Raw genomic sequence first — 8,909 nt, 5'->3', positions numbered from 1 at the left:
TTGGCTTCATTAAGACATAACAGACTTTATTTAACCCCACACTGGGTCTGCCCTCCTGCTGATGGGACAGGCCTGGACCACCTCGGCTGAGTCCTTCAGATGTGGAGGAGTAGTGGCTCTCCTCTGAGCGTCTCCCCAATGTCTTAAAATGAGCTTTCAGATTTTCTTGTGCCTTAATAATATGACTGGGGAAAGGTGGAGCTCTAATACGATTTCACATCAGGTACTGACAGCAGACACTGAAATATATGAATTTGAATATATCTGAACACATCTGGTCTTGCAACCTTTCACATTTCCTTCAGAAATAAAATTGAATTGAAGTTGACATAATGTCTCAACATATCTCATGTAATGTTCTCCCTGCTGAGTGAACTCATCGTCCTCTTTGTGTTTGACTGTCACATTTGGAATCAATAAGAGTGTAACAAACTGAATTTATTTGCCTTTATCTTTTATTTGAAGTTTAAATATGCAAACAAAACTTTCTCAACTGACGTAATGAACACTTTTGATGAAAGCACTGTAGCCAGAACACATGTTGTCTCAAACACTGCAAATACCCAAAAATAGGTCAGTCTGCTTTCACAACAGGCACGCCTAGATATTTATGTACAGGAGCATCATTAGCCCTTGTTATTTGAAGACTGACAGATCTTGAAGTGAACTTTATATTTTTCCTCAGAATACAGAGTAGGAGAGCTGCTGAAAACAAACACACAGCATGTCACGCTGACTAGTGGCAAAGACATCGCCGTTTGGAAATTTAGAACAGTTTTACTTAGCTTTGGGTGAGCAGAAGTGGATGAAATGCCTGCTGGGACATCTGCGTCTCTACTGGATTTTACTCTCTGTCTGCCTCCTTCCTGTTTGCCTCTACAGGTGAGACTGAACTTGTTTTAAATCCAACTGGATTCACAAACTAACACTGATGTTTGGATTGCAACTCATGTTACAAGTTCATGAGTTTTCTGTCTGATGCTTGATTCTGTCTTTGATTCCATGACATGGTCAGAAGCTCCTGCACATAAAGAGTTAAAGATCTGAGCCTCTGCTGCAGAAAGCAGATTCAGTAAAAATTCTGACTTTGTCAATCCTGAGATATGTGTAAATAGGAGGTGTAAGGTGTAAAATAAAACTCTGAGTCTGACTTACATCAAGTTTTCTGTCTGATGCTTCCTGCTGCATTAAAACCAGTCCAGCACACCTGCAGAGATTTAACACACTTCTTCCCTGGCTTCATTTTTCTGATCACAAAACCATATTTTTTATTAACTGTCTGTAAAAACTTAACTTTTGTTAGTAACACTTTATAATACGAACTGTGGATAAGGCACAAGTACCCTGGACTGACGTGCAATTTGCTGTCAACTCTCGGACGCACTTTTTCTCCTCTCCCTTATCTTCCCTGCTAGTTCTTATGTCCTTGTCTAGTCTCGTGTCTTTTTTTGTATTACTTTCCCTGGAACACTCTCTCACAGTCTGTGTCTAAAACCTAAAAGAGAATTATGGATTTGATCAACTGGTATCTGAATGCTATTGACACCCTTTAACGAAAGTCTGGGCTCGGGAGAACCCGAGTCCCCTGGAGGGACTTTCCCTGTCGGATACACGATGGACGGGTGGCAGAGGATCGTGTGCCTGGTGGGACTGTCGATCGAGGACGCTCAAGATACCTACCTATTAGGAACCATGATAACAGGGTTCTTGTTGATCGGAGCTGGCTTGGCCCTGGCTTATCGGAGAATTAAGAGAGCGGAACCGGCTGTTCAAACCCCCACAAGGCTGCTCGCTGGGATTGGAACGACAGGTGCAACTTCTCAGAAAGGGCTCACTGAAGGCAGCATGGTTAAGAGCTTGGAGGCGCTTACGACTGCAGTGAATGCTCAGAATAACACCTCTGAGCGTATGTATGTTGGATTACATCAGGAAAGAATCCACTCAGAACAACATCTCTGGGCGGAAGCCGGATTACATCACGGATTAGTTGGCTGCGGTCGTGAAGTCTCAGAATCTGCTATGTGAGTAAAAGAGTGACAAGACCACGGAATCGACGCCTAATAACATCATGGAGAAACTCGCAGCTATTAATGGGAGATTGAGAGACCAGTGTCGGAGTATTAAAAACAGCTTGAAATTCTCATGAGTTGTTGCAAAAGAAAAATCACCATCATAATGCGGCTACCCCTTCGGCGCCAGCTGTGGGCTCAAGGCTGGAGCTGAACAAAAACTCCCTGATAACGACTGTGTTGAGTCTGTTCCTTCCCATTCCATGCAAGGCCACCTGGATTGGCTGGAAGACTGTTTACTCAGCCTGGCGGGGCGAAGGACACTGTCTCAGCTGAACTATGGACACGCACACACATACATATACTGATACTGATAAGCACTCACTGACGCATCACCCTCCCTATCCAACGCCACCTCCAACGCTTACCTCCTCCATGATGTGGACATCGGGTCAGCTGGAGGCGCAGTCGAAGATTGCAGCGGTCCCAGATCAGATGTACACACTGGAACACTTTCCCATGTTGTTTGTCTGTGTTTATTGTGTTATGGTGTGTTGATATCTGTGCATTCCTGTATTACCCTTTTGTGTTACACTTTTCAAAGTTTTTTTCCTTGCTACCTGGCCTAACCTGTCTCCCCAATGTGATGTTTGTATTGTATGTACGGTCGGCAAGGTCTGTCATCTCGGTTGTGGGCAAAAGACCTGCAACTGACAAATAAAGGCTATCTCTCTCTTATAGTGTATTAAATTTTGTAGGAGATCTTTAGTCCATGCATGGTGTATGCGAACGCAGCATGAACATTCACCCCTTCTTTAGCTGTTAAATCAGTGGGTGGTTATAAAAAGATAGCTGTGGCCTACTCCTGATCTCTGGCATTTGCCAGCACTGCTATTTGAGTTGCTGTTTTCTTTTCTGCAGCTCTATATTTGCAGTTATTTTTTCTAATAATCTTTGTTCGATGAAATTGACTTGCCACACCTTTTCTTGTTAGCACCATTATTTTGTATTTTAAATCCGTAATGGCGGTACATGTATTCCGTTACTCCCCAACACTGCACACCAGACAATTACAAACAAAAGAATACGAGTTACTCTGCCATAATAATGGGCACTCCCTGATGATTTTATGCAGGTGCGTCACTAGATTTGAAAAGGTTTTTTGAACCACCCCAGATTTCATAACAAACATTAACTTGTTCTTCGCCTGGAGACAATCAGAGAGCTGCAGAAAAAAACAAACATCTGATGTCACACTGACGAGCGCTTGGTTTAGTCAGGTCTAAAACACGGTTATTCGCTCTTCTTGGGAAAAACAAAACGTTGTAGATTGGAAATTGGGAACAGTTTTATTTAGCTCTGGATTAACTGAAGTGGATGAAATACCTGCTGGGACATGTGCGTCTCTCTGCTAGATTTTACTCTATGTCTTCCTCCTGTTTGCCTCTACAGGTGAGACTGAACAAATAACACTAGGAGCCATGTTTGGATTGCAACTCATGTCACAAGTTTCCCAATTTTTCTGTATGATGCTTCCCGCTACTCCTGTTTCATTTATACTGTTTTATTCAAATCATTGTCTAACTCTGTGACTCTGTAGAGATTGAGGCAGCTTTCATTATAATCAGTCCGTATGTGATCTGTGACTGACTGCACTGATCACCGCATATAATTAATCTTCTTATAAAGGTTTATAAGTTAAGGCATTAAAAATGCTTACAAAACACATGTTGAAATGCAGCTGTGAGATGTGATCAAATAACAAAATTAAAAATTAGACATGTTAAAATCCAAATATAATGAATTATGCAGCAGAATTCCAGTTTAATCACCTGTTAAGTAAAATTAAACTAAACTGGAGCTCCAAGAGCTCTACCTTTTTCCAGACATATTATTATTTGAAAAGACCACAAGTTTAATTTCATTAAAAGGAGTTGGCCTTAGACATACATGAGGCTAAGGGACTGTGTACAAAATGCAACACTGACAAACAAAAATGCAAAATATTAATAAATATTCAGCAAAAATACAACCTGGTGTGATGTCATACCAGCTCTTCAGACCAGTCACTCTACCTGTTGTAACAGCAGTCTGGCAAGGTGGGGAGCGGCTAGCCGGTCCAGCAGGCATGTGGTGTGGAGGTTAGCTGAAATACCCGAAGCCAGTCGGTTAAATCCAATAACAGACCTTTATTTGGTGTCAGCAACAATACACCATACAAGCCAGGTCTCCACGGCTCCACTCTGTCCGTACATACATGTGCGGGGATCGGTAGTCGCAGGCGCCAGGCCGTTACAACGGTAAGGTTTCTTAGAGAGAAGGAACATGAGCAGCATGAAAATGGATGCCGCTAACAACACACACCCACTAGGAGACTCCCACAACTACTACAATAGTAGGGCAGCGGGGTAATCATCCCTAATGAACAGAATAATTACATTACTTACATCTTGCATGAAACAACCCTCAGTCAACCTCAGGTTTGTCCGCATGATAGCGGTTAGTCACCTGGTGCCCATCCAACCGGCGGTCATTACAGGGCACGCGGCGGGGTTTGTTGGGAAGATAGCCCGCCTCTCGGCTCTCCCTGGCTCCATAGTCAAAACCTCCAGCAGGCTCCTTTGCCACTCAGTGAATCCTGTAAGCAAACTCGTGGCTTCTCGACCTCTCCTTCCAGAGTTATCACATCAGGTTGAGTGTCAAGGGCGTAGAGTGAGGATGGCACTGTCAGGCCATGCCGCCCGGCATCGGGTTGCCGCCATCTCCCCTCTCTCCCACGTGCCCGCGTGGGACGCCATTTAAGTGTGGGGGAAACAACTCTAACCCACAAAAAGTGGGGCAAGTAAAGGGCGTTCACACATAGTACACTAAGCATTAATATCAGTCAGACAGGCGTCCGTGCACCTCTAATGCTTCAAGGCTTAGAAGCATGTATGTAATGGTCCAATAACTTTTCGTTGGTGGTCAAAGCCGGACGGTACAGTTACTCGCGAATTACTCTCCTTCGGTAGCGGCGTGTCGAAGTGATGAGTCGGTGTTCCTCCGTGCCTGCAAATAGTTGTACGATCGCGAAGTCGGCCCCTTCACGGCGTCCTATCGGCCTGGACCAAAGCGAGAGAAAAAACCGCCACCTCAGCCAAAGTGGCCGATTGTTGAAAACTCACGGGAAAATATCCGAGCCACCGTCTAGCCGGTCCGGATGGCGATGAAAGGTCGAGAACAATGTTGAGCGCCCACTGTAACAACAGTCTGGCGAGGCAGGGGGCGGCTAGCTTGGTCCAGCAGGCATGTGGTGTGGAGGGTTAGCTGAAATACCTGAAGCCAGTGGGTTAAATCAATAACAGACCTTTATTTGGTGTCAGCAACAATACACCATACCAGCCAGGTCTCCACAGCTCCACTCTGTCCGTACATACATGCGGGGATCAGTAGTCGCAGGCGCCAGGCCGTTACAGCGGTAAGGTTTCTTAGAGAAGGAACATGAGCAGCATGAAAATGGATGCATAACAACACACACCACTGGAGACTCCCACAACTACTACAATGGTAGGGCAACCCCCTAGTGGTGCTATAACCCCAAAGGGTTGTTACACTGTGTTATCTACCACACTCATGGCGGCTAGCAAACAAATAGGCGTCACTCCTTCTGGAGGTCTGTGAGCTGTGTTTTGGTTTCTCTCTGATCAGGTGTGACAGCAATTCAGAGCTTTTAGATTTCCAGCCCGATCTCAGAGGAAAAAACATGGCAAATCCATCTTGTGGGTTTATAGAGAACAAAGATGAAACATGGTAGCTTGCGGGGTCTCGAGTGATCCACACTGCACTTTGATAAAAACAGATTGAGTGGGCCGGTATCGAAGCGTGTCAGGGAGGATCAAAAAGCAGTTTCACAATTTGTGACATGAAACTTGGCTTTTGGCATGTGAAGCTTACAGAAGAGTCAAGCCATCTCACGACATTCGCTTTGGTTGGCTGAGAGAATGCCGATGGGGATCAGCCAGCACCAGAGGTCTTTCAAGCGCAAACTGATGCAAGTGTTAGAGAACCTGCCAGGCACATACATCATTGGTGATGACATCCTGATCACTGGAAAAGGAGAACAACTGAGTTAGCAGAACTGGATCATGACAGAATTCTGAGATTTTTCCTGGAATGAGGCAGAGAGGAACATCAAATTGAATGTGGAAAAACTCAAGCTTAGAAGAAGAGGTACATACATCGGACATCTACTCGCGGCATGGAGGGGCTGAGAGCTGACCCAGAGGAAAGTGCAGGCCATCACAGAGATGCCAGCACCAACTGACATAAAAGGGGTGCAGAGACTAGTTGGAATGGTGAACTATTTATTTAAGTTCTACAAGCATCTGTCAGGCGACTGTGAGCCTCTCAGAAAACTGACACACAGAGACAGCCTCACAGGAGTGGACAGATGTGCAGGAAGATGCATTTAAAAGACTGAAAAGAAAAACTAACACAAGTCCAAGTTTTGAAATATTAGAGCCCTGAAGAGCTGACACTGCAGTGTGATGCCAGCGAGGAGGCAGGACTCGGGCAGCTCTGACTCACCATGGAAAACCAGTGGCATTTGCAAGTCGTGCACTGATGCTCACTGAAAAGGTTATGCACAAATTGAAAAGAATGTTTAGCTATTGTGTTTGGGATGGAGAAATTCCACCAATATACATATGAGTCGTCTTGTGAAGTGCAATCAGACCACAAGCCACTCGAGAACATTATTAAAAACATTAACACTGTGGATAAAAACATCAAGTTCACCAGGGAAGACACTAAGGATAACTGTTTGCCTTTCCTGGACTGCGCTGTGCACATTGAAAGCAACCTAACACTGAAGTTTACGGAAGCCCCACACACGGACCAGTACCTCCTCTTTGACTCCCATCACCCTCTGGAACACAAACTTGGGGTAATCAGGACCCTACACCACCAGGCAGAACATGTTCCTCTAAGCCTGAAGGAAAAAGAAGGCACACACACATGTAAAAAGCACTTAAAACATGTGGTTATCCTAACTGGGCGTTTATAAAGTCAGCAAAGATGCACAGAAAAGAAGATCAGACACCAGCGAGGAGGATAAGAAAGACAGGACTTAACAACGTTGTCATCCCTATGTAGCCGGTGTATCAGAGAAACTCAGGAGAGTTTTCTCCAAGCACGACATCCCAGTGTACTTCAGACCCAGCAACACACTCAGACAGAAACTGGTTCACCCGAAGACAAAACTCAAAACACAAACTCAACAATGTGGTGTATGCTGTACAGTGCAGCGAGGAATGCCCAGACCTCTACATTGGAGAGACCAAACAGCCACTTCACAAGCGCATGGCACAACATAGAAGAAACCACCTCCACAGGACAAGACTCAGCAGTCCATCTGCATCTTAAGGATAAAGGTCACTCTTTCGAGGGATGCCAATGTTCACATTTTGGACAGCGAGGACAGCGTTTGAGTGAAAAGAAGCCATTTACGTCCACTGTGAGCGACCATCTTTGAACAGAGGCGGTGGTTCACGACACCAACTATCTGCCATCTATGATCCAGTTTTTGAGATCCCTCCCCAGGCATATGCGCCCACTCACATCCTGGGCCATCTGACCTCAGGAAATCACATGATAGGGTGGGGCCAGGTTTCTAATGAGCTCACCCGAAACCCTGGCTGATTGTGACCAGGGGAAAGGGGCTTGAGCACCGCCCTTTCCTGATGGGTGCCCAAAGTGCCCTTTTGTTGAGGCAAATTTTTTTTTTTTTTTTTTTAAATGTGTGTGTAACGTGTGGAGTCCTGTCTGTGCCCCTCTACAATAATATTTAACTATTAATCAGATTTTGCTAAATAAAAGGATCTGGCTTTGCATCAGTCACATGATCACCATTAACCAATGATCGCCCTTGTGGCGGCAGAAACAGCGCTGGTTACGAGCAGGGGCGAGCTCATAAAGTGCAGCGCATTTTTGCGGTCCGGAAAGAAGAAGTCAGAACCTTTTCTTTCCAAGCTCCTTATATTATTAAAAGCCACTGTTACATGCCTAAGAGACTGCAAAGGATGTTATTAAGGCTGCAAAAATATGACATAACTTATAACATATGTTCCAGGCGCGACATGCTGCTAGCTGATACGCTGAGTAGGGCCTACCTGCTAGACAGCATCAAAAGCCAGGCGGAGCTGGAGGCGGAATGTGTCAACATGGTGGATTATGTACCTGTTTCAACAAAAGCATGGACAGAATATGAGCAGGGACAGAACCGACTACACACTACAAACACTGATAAAAAACAGTACAAAAGGGTACCCGGCCTGTAAGAAAGATGTACCTGTTGAAATAACCCAGTTCCAATCTTTGCAGGATGAACTGAGCACACAGGATGGATTGGTCTTCAAGGGAGAGAGTGTGGTGATTCCAGAAGCACTCCAGGCAGATCTAACACAGCGAATTCACTCAACACACATCGGAACAGAGGGGTGCCTCAGGCTAGAGACTGCGTCTACTGGCACGGTATGAGCGACCACATCAAAAACTACATGGCTACATGTGGCATATGTCGGTCTGTGGATGCGAGAAACAACAGAAAAGAGACACTAAAACCGCATGAACCGACCACCAGACCATGGACCAAAGTTGGGACAGATTTATTCAACTTTGAGGTAGGGACTACCTAATAACTGTTGATTATTACTCCAACTTTTGGGAGATAGATTATCTACCTGATACCAAGTCGAGTACTGTGATTAGGAAACTAAAGGCTCATTTGCACCTCAGGGGAATACCAAATATGGTTTTTTCTGACAGACTGAGTACAGCTTGACAGAGTTTGCCAACTTCAGGCGGAAATGTGAATTTCAACACCATACCGCATTTCCTGGCTATCCATGGAAACAACAGCAA

Source organism: Oreochromis aureus, linkage group 3, assembly GCF_013358895.1.
Source record: "Oreochromis aureus strain Israel breed Guangdong linkage group 3, ZZ_aureus, whole genome shotgun sequence".
Classification (NCBI taxonomy): Eukaryota; Metazoa; Chordata; class Actinopteri; order Cichliformes; family Cichlidae; genus Oreochromis; species Oreochromis aureus.
This window is presented reverse-complemented; position numbering follows the sequence as displayed.